Source organism: Larimichthys crocea, chromosome VIII, assembly GCF_000972845.2.
Source record: "Larimichthys crocea isolate SSNF chromosome VIII, L_crocea_2.0, whole genome shotgun sequence".
NCBI lineage: Eukaryota > Metazoa > Chordata > Actinopteri > Sciaenidae > Larimichthys > Larimichthys crocea.
The window spans coordinates 26,902,478-26,916,377 of NC_040018.1; positions in this window are offsets into that span (position 1 = coordinate 26,902,478).

The following is a 13,900-nucleotide window of genomic DNA, read 5'->3' on the forward strand; positions in this document are numbered from 1 at the left end:
TTCCCCGTTAATCTGCCATGGTGCGCCAACGCTGAGGGAGATACAAACACAAGCCATCAATCAACACATGCGCACCTGGTCCTGCAGGCAAGACATAATGCTGATTGGACAGGAAAAAAATCAGGGCTGGACAGGAAGAAAATGGTACTCTCTAAAAACCTGCATTTCCCAGAACTGGGGTCCTTGTTGCCTCTTCATTCTCTAGTAATCTTCCATTAGCTGACTTGAATCAAACTCTCAAGGGGCCTATGCAATAGATAACAATTGCCCATTGTTGACCAAAAGAGGAGAATTATATAAGGTGTTGCATCTATAGTCCAGACACTTCAGACGAACCTGCCTAGACCTCATCAGTAAGCAAAGGGGAGCTGGTGAGCCAAACCAATTCCCCTATTCTCCTTCTATTCACACTCAGACATGTTTATCCTTGAACAATCAGTCTTAATCTCTTCTATACCTCATGGATTCAGCTGCAGATGAATGTTTGAAAGTGAATGTGTCTCCTGACCGCCCTTTGACACTTGCTGATTACTAAGGTTCGTAAGGTAATCCTGTTGACTGGACTGTGAGATCCACAGTTATACTTAGCCTACTCTGTGTCCTCTTCAGTGTTAGCCCTGAAGAAGTAGTGATGTATCTTTTCTTGAGATAGACATGGTGCAGAAAATTCTTTAGTAGCTGGATCCACCTGACGTCAAAAATTCCTACCAGAAGCAACTTTATGGGTGTGAATGTACATTTAGGACCCTTTGAAGTCCAATACAAATTTAATGTCCACTAACATGGAATATTTACAGGATACATACATTTCCTTGTACTACTGTAAAAGGGTTTTGAGCCTGACATGCATTAATGTGCCTGCCCTATCTCCTAGAAATCATGTTTGCTATGAAATTGTTTTCATATTTACATTGCGGTGACAGCATAATTTTGACTTTGATTTTTGGATTATGACGTTTTTTTGAGTGGCACTATGAAAGGATAGTGTTTTGCAAGATTGTCTAATTTTGTGTGAAAAAGTAATACACTGTCAGTAAACATTTCATTTAAACAATTTTGTAACTTGTATGTTAATTAACAACATTTCCTCATTACATTCATGGAAAGCGTAATTTGGTCAACAATAATTCTAAGTCCTTTTCCTCAAAACGAATTTGATGTTGCAAATTTGTTGTATATAAGTGTAATTTCTAGGAGACAGGACTGAATATAATTGTATGGATTGGTTATTGACATAAGTACAACACAATTAGGAAGGTACAAATACAAATACAAGGTTCTGAAGGAATATTCTGATGGTGAAATATGTACAGTGCCCCAGGATCAGCATTTACGCAGGAAATGGCAACAGTCCTCAAACCACCAACTGTTTCTAGTCCAGGTCCTCCAATAACTGTTTGAGGAGCAGCTGTTTGTCAAGGTCAGTAGGTGTGAAGTCCATGTGTCCACGATCTCCCTCTTAGGTTTTTTAGTTGGATGTTTATAGACGGATCCAGCCAAGGTCAAAGTGGTCAGATTCATTTAAGCAGCTCCAGTGTTTATAGGGATTTGTCAGTGTTAATTCCCATTTCCTCCATGACTTCAACCCACTGACAGCTCATCTTACCCTCTTACCTCAAGCTCTTCTCTGTTTTCTTGGACTCCTGAAAATGACCAGGAGTTAAAACAACCCTAGTCCACCCTGATCTCCCCCTTTGTTTTGTGATGGACATGAACCTGATTGCGCTGGGGCTTACTGACAAAAGTCCAGATGTCAGATTTGTAGACAAGAACATGTGAATACAACCTCTATAGATTACATAGAAACAAATGCACATGGTTAAGGCTGCTAAAGAACTATGGCAGATTAAACATGATGTACAGTGGTAAACAACAAACAACCACAAAATCCCAAACACATACACAGCAGGCTGATTCAGCCATCAGAGCACTAACAACTTGAACAGCCTGTAGAGGCTGGTATTCAATCCAGCAAGTAACTGCTTGACATATTTTTTTACTTACACTTGGATAAAAGTTCACAAATGTACATGTGAAATAGCTCCCTCTTTTTGTTACATGCAAATACGTTCAGTACAACAACCAAACTGTAGAGAGATGGGATATTTGTTAGCATGGCAACACTGGTCACGGTAGCCAATCAGAGCACAGATGCTTCTACTGTGAGTGTATGTGAATAATTGCCACAATAAAACTGCCAGCCCCCATGTTTGGTCTCCATCTAATTATTGATTGAGAGCCTTCCATGATATTACACCAATAAATGGCATAACAAGGCCCTGATATTCTAGTGTGCATGCATGTGTGTGTGTTTGTGTGTGTGTGTGAAGGAGACAGACACATTTATTTATTGATGCCAACAAGTCACCTGACTATTCAAGCTGCAGCTTTAGTGGAACATGTGGTTACTAGTTGTGTAGTAACAGTAACAAGGTATCACTTCACAATAGATTTGGAGAACTGCCCCGTTGCTGAAACTTGGAAATTTCCAGAACAGTCTGAGCAATGTTATAAAGTGAAGCACACTTCATACCTAACAAACGCTTGACAACTTTTTCTCCCTTGAGCACTGAACTGACAACGATTATGGACGGCTCATTTAACAAGGTTTAAATTCACCCTGCCATAGTTTTCTTTTTCAAATCTTTATTTTTTGCACTATAATTATTTGAGCACACAGGTCTACAACAAGAAATATTAAGTTCACTCCACTGCATTTGAATCCCTATTTGTTTTGTTGTTGATTCTACGTACAGTTTTGTTTTGCACGTTATGCTCACATCTAATGAAAAATCTTGGCTAAATACAAATAACAATTGGCACAGAGTGACACATAGTTGTTTTAGCTGATCATTGTAAATGTCCAATTACAAGAGAGTAGGTGGCTGATCACTCTTCAACGGAGCCATGATTTAGAACAACACAGACCACTGCAGCCACAGAAAGAAGAAAACAGCATACAGTAAGCTGCCTCCATTATTGACAATTCTCTCTGTAATTTGTTCTCTTTGCTCCTAATCCTCTTCATTCTCCATCATGTTTCAAATTCATAACTTTTCCAGAGTCCCCTGACTCTTTGTTCTTTCTTTTGTCTCCCTCCCTTTTTTCTGCTCAGCTTCTCTGTATCTGTTCCTACACCACCTGGCCAATACCAGCTCTCAGCAGGACACAGGCATCACGTTGAGCTACGAAATTCCTCCATATTCTTCTTCACTTTCTTTTTTCTGAACATAAGGACTGTATGATTGTGGCTTCGAGCGAGGGCCTGAAATTTCATAATCTCTAAGAGTATGTGCAAAAAATATATGGATGCAATACATTTGACTACATTAAAATCACTATTGTATGTATTTTTAATTATAAACGCCTGCTGATTTAAGAAATTGGAATATTACAGAGGAGAGTGAGTGAGCAGAAGTTTGGAAGAAGCGATAATTCAGATCACACCTATGACATGTAATGGTTTCACACATTTCTGTGCACTTCGGCTCTGAGACCACTACCAATCCTTTTTACTATATTGCTTTATGTTCACAGCACCGACATCACCACAGTTGTTTGACTGTAATGGAAGTCAATTTGTTTGAAAAATATAAAGGCTGTGGTTCATGGAAAGCTGCAGCAATCATCAGTGTTCATGTTTTTGTTTGTGCACGAACATATTTTTCTTGACTGAATAACTCCATTATTGTGCTGCCTGAAATTTCTCTTCCGGCCTGCTGTTGTGGAGAAAGAATCTAAATATAAGAAAACATGGTCACATTTGGAAAGGCAGATGTTTGGCAGACTGTAAAGACATCTAGCCTCTGCCAGTAAGAAACTGTTTTTTAGCACATAGGCTTTTAAAATGTGGTTTTAATACAGTTTTTTTTTTTTTTTTTTTGAGTGAGCATCATCCTGTGCATCATCCAAAAAGTGACATACACGAAACTGAATGCTGGAAAATAAAACCATGGTAAAACATGCTTTACAGTAATGTAAGCACTGACTTTAAACTTCGTGTTGGAACTGTATTGTGTTGTAGTTTGCACCAGCTGTTATGTTACCTGTTCACTTATTAACAATAAAAGGTGAATAAAACATTAAATGAACAGGTAAAACAGACTTAATAACTTGACATAATTAAATGATTGGCTTGACATATAATATACATTATAAACATTAGGTATAATAAGGTCCTACCTGAGATTAATAATAATAAATCACCCCATTTCACAGGTACTTTTCCTTGATCCAGTTTTAGATTGATGTGATCAGTCAAAGGTGGTGGTTATTGGTCTGTTATCAAGTAGATTTAATTGGCATGAGCAACCGATGCCGTATGCTAATTTTGTTGTGTGTGTGTCTGTGCATATTGTAGATTAATTCTTGTTTACCTAGCCCAACAGGTTATTAATTGTTTTTTGATTGTGCATTCAATGTTTAATAACTAGCAAGACAAACACATTACAATTGGAAATTAGATACAATCTGTGAATCAGATTCATCCATCAGTCAATCTAGGCTGTTTTATTAAATACAGCTGAAACTTAAAAAAATATTTGATCTCCAGTTCGATTTGGTGTATGACTTATCACCAATGTTGACCTATTGTTGTTTGTATGTTTTCGTGGCTTATTTTTCTGTTGAGCTCCATATTAAACTATATGCAAACAGTCATTTATCCGTTTCACAAATATTTTACCTCTTAATATTTTGATTTACTGCTTTAAAGCATCCATAAATATACGAGGCACAAATAATTTCAGGTCAAATTTAAGACTTACCATCTTCCCTTGGACATTTCCCACCCAATTTTCACGTGACACAAGTAATCCTGTTTCTAACACTTTATTATTACAAGTATTAAATTATGTATTCTACCACCACCCTAAAATACAGGCGCGCAGATAGGTTTGAGAAACTGGGGGGGACGAAGCTCATGAAAATCATTACAAATTATTAACTGTCATCACACACAGAAACCCCCTCACAAAAATGCTAAACTCGTTTTAAAAAATGCTGAGAAACTGGGTGGGCTACGTGCGTTTAGTCAGTCCTTGTTAAACAGTAGGCCTATGCTCGTGCGTGGCGAGGAAAGTCAGATTAACATTAAAACGGCATTACGTTATTAATGTCCAACGAGGTATTTGCATGTAGGCTACATGCTACGTGGAGACAGAAGGCGAAAGTTTGTCTCTTGCCTCGTACGATTTTACTTTCACGAGAGGACATTGCTTCGAGACTCTCAGAAATGCAATGTGGTGTGATGAAGTATATATTTAAAAAGTACAATTTACTTACAGAAGTGACTTTTTGAAAAAATGATGCAATAGTCTTTTGCTTTTTTGTTGTCCTTCTCATCATGCCATGCCGTGCTGAACGTGCAGCTAGCTGTCCAAGTGATCAGTTGGTAACCGTGGCAACCAAAGTCGACGACGACTCCACACTCTTTGCTGCACAGTCCAAACGAGTCACTTGCTTGATGCGTACGCGTTGTTACACACAACGCATGCACATCAGCACACACCTCAGTAAACCAAATATTATGTTAATTCATATTTTGGTTTCCTCGTGATGCTTGAATCAGAAGATTTGAAGAAGACAAAGTTTAAAAAAACAAAACAAAAAAAAACAAAACGTTAAGCTACATAAAAGTGGGTGGGACGGATCTACGGTCATTCAAAAGTGGGTGTGTCATGACACACCTGACACACCCACTATCTGCGCCCCTGCTAAGATACAAAGAACAACACTGTCTAAAATAAAGTTAACATCAACTACAACATACACTCTCCTTGTCCACTCTCCTTGTGTGACGTTCTTATGTGACAATAAGATATACCACTCTTTTAAGTGATTTATATCCTTGGCAGCACTGTCTAGAATAAAGTAAATTATACTAAGGGGAATGCAAGCTGCTAATGCTGCCAATCAGAGCACATAGTCACATTTACACACCTGAGAATAGTTATATTTGCTTTTGCATGCAAGGTGCCAGAAAGATGAAAAATCTTGCACTGAGCAATACAGGTCAGTGTGTATCTGAGCTTAACTAGGGCGAGGGCTTTTACTGTGTTAGCCCCATTTGGGACTGTCTCATCTACTGCATGGGAGACAGTCCCAGATGCTTCCCATAGAAAAGTTTAGGAAAGCGGCTATGCATTGCTCTTTATCAGAGGTGGGGAAGTTAAACAGGTGTGCATTTGCTGAACCAACCAGTTAGCCTGTGTCCTTGAAGCCTTTTTCTTCGTAGTACTATAGATTTCTATTCTTTATATTATTGCTTCATTTGACATGTATTTCAGCGATTAATGCATATTTATAGATGTGGATGGTTTTAATAATGGCCTGTGCATAATTTTACATATGGTCAAAATTAATGTTGTTGGACCTCTCATGGTCTATGTCTTTGTTGTATATTAATGATCCAAGTGCCAGTCACGTATGTTATCATTAATTATATCAGTAATGAGCAGGGGTTAAACTGGGCTGGGGATAAGCACATAGGCAAATAGGCCTATGCTCTTTTTGTCATCATGTCATCAAGTCTTCTAGTGCTAGTTTTCAGTGTATTTCTCTCTAGTCTGTCTTGCTAATGTTAGCTAGGCAGTGCTGCATCTCTCAGGCTCTGTGGCTGTGACTTTGTGCCAAAGTAAAAGTTAACTGCAACTACTCATTATGTTTGATCAACGCCAACTGGAAAGAGCATTTAGAAGCTGTAGCTCAGAAAAGATAACAGCATCACGGGTAATATGTGTTCATATGAGTGTGCCCAAAATGAAACTTCTAGCAATAACATCCAGGGGACTAGTCCAGACAACATATCCAGTCCAGTCCAGCATATGAGCATAATGGATTTCTATATATAGGCACACGTCATTTTAAAACAACACATGATTATCTAGTCACAGTCAAGATTTTGAACTCTCGATTAATGCCAGATGAAAAAATTGACACTGATTATAGATTAAATACTGAATTAAAAATGTTGATTAGCTGGGCATTCTGGGAAATATTAATCTCTCAGTAAATAATTACCATGGAGTATTCAGCCAAGTCATAGTATAAATAATATTTTACATTTGAAATGTATTGTGAGGACTGGACTAATTACCAGCAATGCAAGAGCTACTCAGGAGAGTGAACATACAGAAAGATTTTGTCACCAGCAGTTATTTTGTGCATTGCTATCATTATCTGCCATGTCTTTGATTAGTGTTTTTGTGTTCAGAGCAGAGGGTTGTCTCACCTTGTTATACATTTTTTACAGTTTGTCAGATGATATCAATCAGATTTTGTAGTCCATGTGCACACACATTCATAGCAACCATGACACCACAGAGCCACCCTAACATAACAAATCCCAGTGTAACCCTTGATGGTGAGTACTGTTAAGAAAAAAAAGAAAGGTTTTATTTGTGTATATAGATTTTAGCTTGCTGCAGCAGTAGAGGTGCTATGGATTTGCCACTGGATGCAACAGGAAACTCCATGGTTAAAGCCTCAGGACATGTTTCTCCACCACACCAACTGGCACCACTGGACAGTGTGAAACTGTTTACTAACAGATTTTTCTGAGTTTCATAGGAACAGTGAGTACTGAACACTGAACACTTCATGAGAATTCAAACATTGTGCCAACATTATGGTACCAGAGAAAGAAAAGCTTGGGCATTCAGATCTGAATTTTAATTGAAACCTTATTCTCAATAAGGAAATTTAAAGAGGCCCTGGGTTTGTAGTAAATGTGTCATTTGGTTATTACAATTTACATCTAGTTGTTTGGTATTGTTACGTCTGCTCATATTATCATCTATAAAGTAAAATTTGAGGCTATAGTTGTTGCTTACGGGATGTATGGTTGTTTCAATCACATTAACAGTATAGGTATTAAAAAAGTGAACCACCCCAATGTGCACCCTTAATTATATGTTTTATTTGTTATTGTTGTAAACACATTCTAATTTTAAAAGTATTGTAGACCCTTCCAACTCCAACTTATTTTTCATTTTTGTATTTTGAGTAAATGTATGTCAAAGGTATGTCACAACAACTCATGCAACCGATTGCGTAAATTTAGCCATGAGTACCCTTGAAAATTGCACAATGGAACAAACATCAACACAACAAGTATCAAGTAATTTACCGCACAACACTGAGTAAATATTGAATGTTCCTATTTCTGTGCACCACAAAGGAGTATTGGACTCATTACTATCCCCTGAAGATGGAGAAAAAAACAACAAAAAAACACCCACTGCTAAGTACAGTAACTAGACTTAGTCACAATAACAGTTTTCCTCCAATGGCCACAAGGGACAGCAATGGGCTCATGACACATTTGAAAACAATTGAGGAAAAGCTCCTGTGCAGTGGATGAGACAGTCCCAAAGGCTGTAATTGGGTGGATTAACACTCATACACTGAATACTATAATAGTTATTTGCACACATGCATTGTTAACAGACATTTGTTTCCATATAATGAAAAGAAATAAATGTTCAAATTTTCTGTTCTCTAATTCCACTTCTTTCAAAAGTGGGAGACAACTGGAGAAATAATAATTAAAAAAAACAATTCAAATATACAAACTACACACACAGGACTAGCAGCACTTATTAGACAAAAACAGCAATGAGCCATTATGCAGCCCATTTTTTAAAGTGACTGTTTTGTGGTCAATACTGGCTTTGTTTTTATTGTTATCTGTTTTTGGATACAGAATTGTCCTGTCACTGTATTCATTTTATATTGTCTTCCCCAGAAAACTCGAAGTAGAATGCATCAGTAAAAAGAGATGATGTCATGCAACGGTGGTCCTGAAATGGGCTTATAATAAGTCACATAAACATGGTGTGTGCCTCAATCCATTGCCTCCACAGAGTCATTCCTCTGTATCGAGATACTATTACTAACACAGACTGATATTGATACAAAAGGACTCTACAGTACCAAACACTCAAAATCACTGCCTCCAACTGGCTGGCAGCCATTCATTCCATTCAGATAAGCATGGGCCTGTCATGGACCAGCCGGCAATTCAAGGCAGCGGGATCTGTGTATGAATACCAGTATATGTCAAGTATGGACTATGCATATTCTATTTTGAAAAAGGACATCAACAATACTCTACAAAGACACATTTGAATGCAGTTTGCAGTGCCAATACCTGCTGCATCAAAGATCTCAATTTACAATCAAGTAATTTGCTGTCCATATTTAATTGCCTTTCTCTTTATTTATGATTTTTTATTTACTCAGCTGTGCTTTGGAATTAACATCCAGGCTCATGGACCAGATTGTGTTCCGGGACCTTTCTAACAGGCCATGCCTGCAGTGGTGTATTTGAAAGCGTAGGCATGGAGCAGCATCATCTGCTGGGAAAAGCCAGATCAAATAACAGAATCAGATTTGCCAAAGTCATTAATTTCACATGCTGGCGCTGGAAGTCCTTGTGGCCAGTGAATGCGCAATGTTTTCAATGAAAGATTTAGATTCTTATTCAGTCATCATAACTGCCCTTTGGGAACCAGACTTTGTATTCACAACCAGAACATAAAGTCCTGGGTGTTGATGATTGACAAAGAAAGAACAAAGAAAGAAACACCATTTACCAATAAAAAAAGTTTTCATGGGCTTGCTTTCATGGGCTGGTGAAATATTTAAATAAATATTACTGACCAGGGACTGACTAGTAGGACTTTAGAGAATTCAGTGGGATTCGTGAGAGTAAATCTTTGTATGGGTTGGCATTTTAATCACTCCACAGAGTAGATTTATGTGTGTACGTGACATTTGTATAGAGCCAATTTAGTTGAGCCAAAATGTTAAAAAGTAAAGGAAAGAACAATGAAGGTTAGTTTAACCTCATTATTTGTTATGTACACCTCCTATAATCCCCACACTACATATCACATGATCGTCGGAGAAATTAGATAGGACGTCGAACACTTATTCAATCATTTGATACTTTTTTGCCATCTTAATAATGAAAGTACAAAATGTGTACTTTAAAGTGATGGAGCTTTGCCAGTGAAGCAGAAAACAAACTAAATCCCATGAAACTGGTCTAGCTGGACCTGTTAAATGGCCACACTAAATAGTGCCCCAGTCCATGTAAGCAGAGATGCGGTATGCTGAACACTTGCTAAAGTTTAATAGCAGTGATTAAAGCAAACCAAGTTTGGTTGCACCTTTAAAGACAAAGTTCTGTGTTAAGAGTAGTGTGCTGAGCGTTTGCAGAGTTTTCAGGGTCGAGCCAACAGAGTGGTAATGCCTGTGTTCATGCAGCACCAAGAGCCCAATCTGAAGGTGGTATGTCAGCCTGTGTTGGCGGTATGTGGATGGCCAGCAATTACCAGCTAGTGAATCACTGCTTTGGTCACAGTACTTTTGATTGCTCAGTTTTCCTTCAGCTCGTTTGTGAATATTCTTTTCCACCTCAGGCATCTGCTGTTGAGCAACCTGTTAGAAGTGCAAGAGGTCTCAAACAGCATGTAGGCTGTGAGCCCCTGCTTTACAATACTGCTTGCTTGTCTTAGGGATTATATTTCTTGTATAACAACAATTGTTATTTTAATATAATCGTGTGTTTTGGCTTTTTATACCTAAACAGCTCTTCTTCCAACTGGTTCAGTTGTTGCATAGCAGTGGGGAAAGCAGAGCATCAACGTAAACCTGGAAACAGTAAATATCTCCTTGAAAATCATCACGGAACATAAATCTCAGAGGATGAGGATGTGAAGATTCAAGCAAAACAAGTTCATGAACTAACAAAGGAGACACTGTGTGTGCATTACGTAAAGTTATGTGACTTTTTACCCCTTCTACTTTTAGGCTAATTTATGTGCTTTGCAATTCCATTCAAAGAATCGAAGGATTAATTAGCAGGAAAAAGTTGATAGCTCTCCATGTTTTCTTCTCTGTCAAAGAACACCATCTGCACTGCCTTCCTGATTAATGAGCAGGTGGAGTAGGATGCATTTTCATCATGGTGTGCATTGAGGCAAACAAAAAAATGAATTTACTCTTCCTAGAATACCCAAACAATATGAAGTGATTTTTTTATACAGTCAGTGCAAAAATAATTTTAATTCCAATATGTAATTTTGTGATTATATTTTCAAGCTTCTTTATATGTTTTTATTTTTATTTTACAGTATGTAGAATCTATTCTTCTCAGCAGTCTTTCAAAAATAATAATGATCACAATAATCATGACAATAAAAATAGTGATGTTTCTACAAGCTTGATTAAAAACATTTTGATGTACAATAAAATAACAATTAAGAAAATTCCCTCAAGAAAATAAACCAACCTGTTTTCTTTAATGTGGAGCACAGATTTGTGGCCATGTCTGTCCCAGCGGAAGGAAAATAAAGGCAGAGAAAGAAAGCCAAGATTGTGATCATTTGTGATGCCCAGAGGGAATAAAACCTGGGGTTCCTCTGATGATGAATTAGATTGAATTTGTAGAATCAGAGGCTTTTTCCCGTTTAAAACAAAATAGCCATTTCGTGATGAGAGTTGAATGTGATTTGAATTGCCTGCAAATTTCAATAAGCAGAATACAGTAGATTGGGTTAGCGTCATACTAAGAATAATTGTCAGAATGCTTAGGACTCAAGTTGACTTGATCACTTGATTGTGTCAAGTGTGGGCTCACTAACACAAAAGCACAGTACTGTCACTGTAACTGGAATATATTTCCAAAACCAATCAGTGGCGACTTGAGCAATCTTTTCGAGTAAGTAAATTATATCCATCCATCCATTTTCTGTAACTGCTTGTCCTTATCAGTGTCGCGGGGGATGCAGCCTATCCCAGCTGGCGTTGGGAGGGAGGCGGGGTACACCCTGTAAAATTTGCCAGTTTATCATAGGGCTTAGTAAATGATCTTAACAGAGTTATTAGTTATTTTCATTTTCCCAGGAAAAATCAAGTATTTCTGATGATAATGAATATTCTGCATTATGACTGACCGTATGCAGATTGGTTCCCAAGTGTGTGTTGTTGGATATGGTTCTACACTAGAGGATGCACATGAATACAAGCAGCATGCACTGATGTGGGAGTGCAATCAACCCCCCGTCATGAATATAGAACAAGACTTAGGAGGCATCTCTGCAACATGGAATATACACACAAGGCAAATTATGGCACCACAAGTAACATTAATAAGGAGGCAGAGCAGATGCGGGCTGCATCACTGACAATTATCTATAACAGCAGTGTCTAGAACACAGGAGTAAGACTTATAACATTTATTAGCAGTAGTAGCTGCTGCTATTATTGGTTGTAAGCACCTCGTTACTCTCACTTGCAATATCCTCGAATGACATTACATTCACGAAACAAAATCCAAGAAATTCATTCATGTAGCAAACCAAAAATTTTGAAAGTCAAATTAATATCTTCTTCTTCTGAGCTAAATATCACCATTGGTGTTAACAGAATCACTACAGTGCGTGCACAGTTGGAAATGGAATATATGATCTCTATTAACTAAATTAACTAAACAGAGTTGCACGCCATTAATATTATATACAAATAAAGCCATCCTAATTGATAAAGCACAGGTGTTTGTTAGTCAGGAAGGCTTCATGCAATAAGTTAGGGGCTTGGTTTTTAATTACCTTTGGGATTTGCTAATTTACATTCTGCTTCTAAAAGTCTCTTGTTGATACTAGGAAGTGTGTACGCGTGCGTGCGCGTGTTTGTGTATGAGTGTATGTCAAAGTGCACTGCATATGCTGCAAAGTGGTTTGATGAGGGTGGGGGTAAAGAATCAATAGAGATTTAATGGGAAACAGGATGTCCTCAGGTAAAATTCAGGCCAAAATACGGCATGAAATTCGATCTGTAGGATTATTTTATGCAGGATGGATGGAGAAAGGAGAAAAATGCAAGGAAAGGCACTCCATCATGGCCCTTGTGTACACTTCTATTGAAGGTCAGAAAACTTGTTATAGTAGACAAACATTAGATGTCCAGTGCTGCTGCCTTCTCATTAATCTCTTCTCATATAAGGCAGAACCTGTAAAGGGTCTGCATATACCGATATACAGCACACAACTCCTCTGTAGAACCTCACAAGGTGATGACTCTGAACACCCCAGCAGCTCATCCTATATTCAATAACCAAAGGCTTTAGGAATTAGATGTGCATTCTACCACTGGCTAAAAACAAGCTGTGTATCCGCAGGGCCACCCCACTGACCACACAGTTTTCATGAAGATCATCTTTCCTCAAGATTTTTTTTGACATTGGCTACATTATTAAATGGTACACCTCAGCACAAGGGCAAAAATAATTAGTATTTGTAATACCCTTAAAACCAAATTCTGCAAAAAAACAAACAAAACACAATTGCTGCTTGGGTCACGTAATTGGGTCACAGCTTTTTTTTTTGTTTGTTTGTTTGTTTGTTTTTTTCCTCTAAAAATTCAACAAGTACAAAACACAGGAGACTGGAGTTGGGTACTACATTTCATGTGTTAGTTTTAGGCTTACCACTTCATAAAATGACACCAGTGCAAAGGTATACAGCAGAAGAAAGAAAACACTCATACATCAATACATCCCACGATAAAGAAATCACTTGGGATGAGGATGAGGAGTTCACACTACTCGATGATTTTAAAAGGCATAGCCTACAGGAACTCGGGAGAAGTGGAGTGAAATGCCCATGCAGGTGCGGGTTAGTAGATGATTTATGTTTACACGTGGATTCAGATGAACTCCAATCTGTGCATCATTAATGTCCACATGATATTTTTCTCTGGGAAAGTGCTGAAGTTATTTTACGGAGAAAGAAGAAATGCTGTATGGAAACAAGCTGCTGTTTCAAAATAAAAACTACATTCATTAATTTAGAGCACTCATATAAAAATGTAGCACTAACGAAGTAGCAAAATA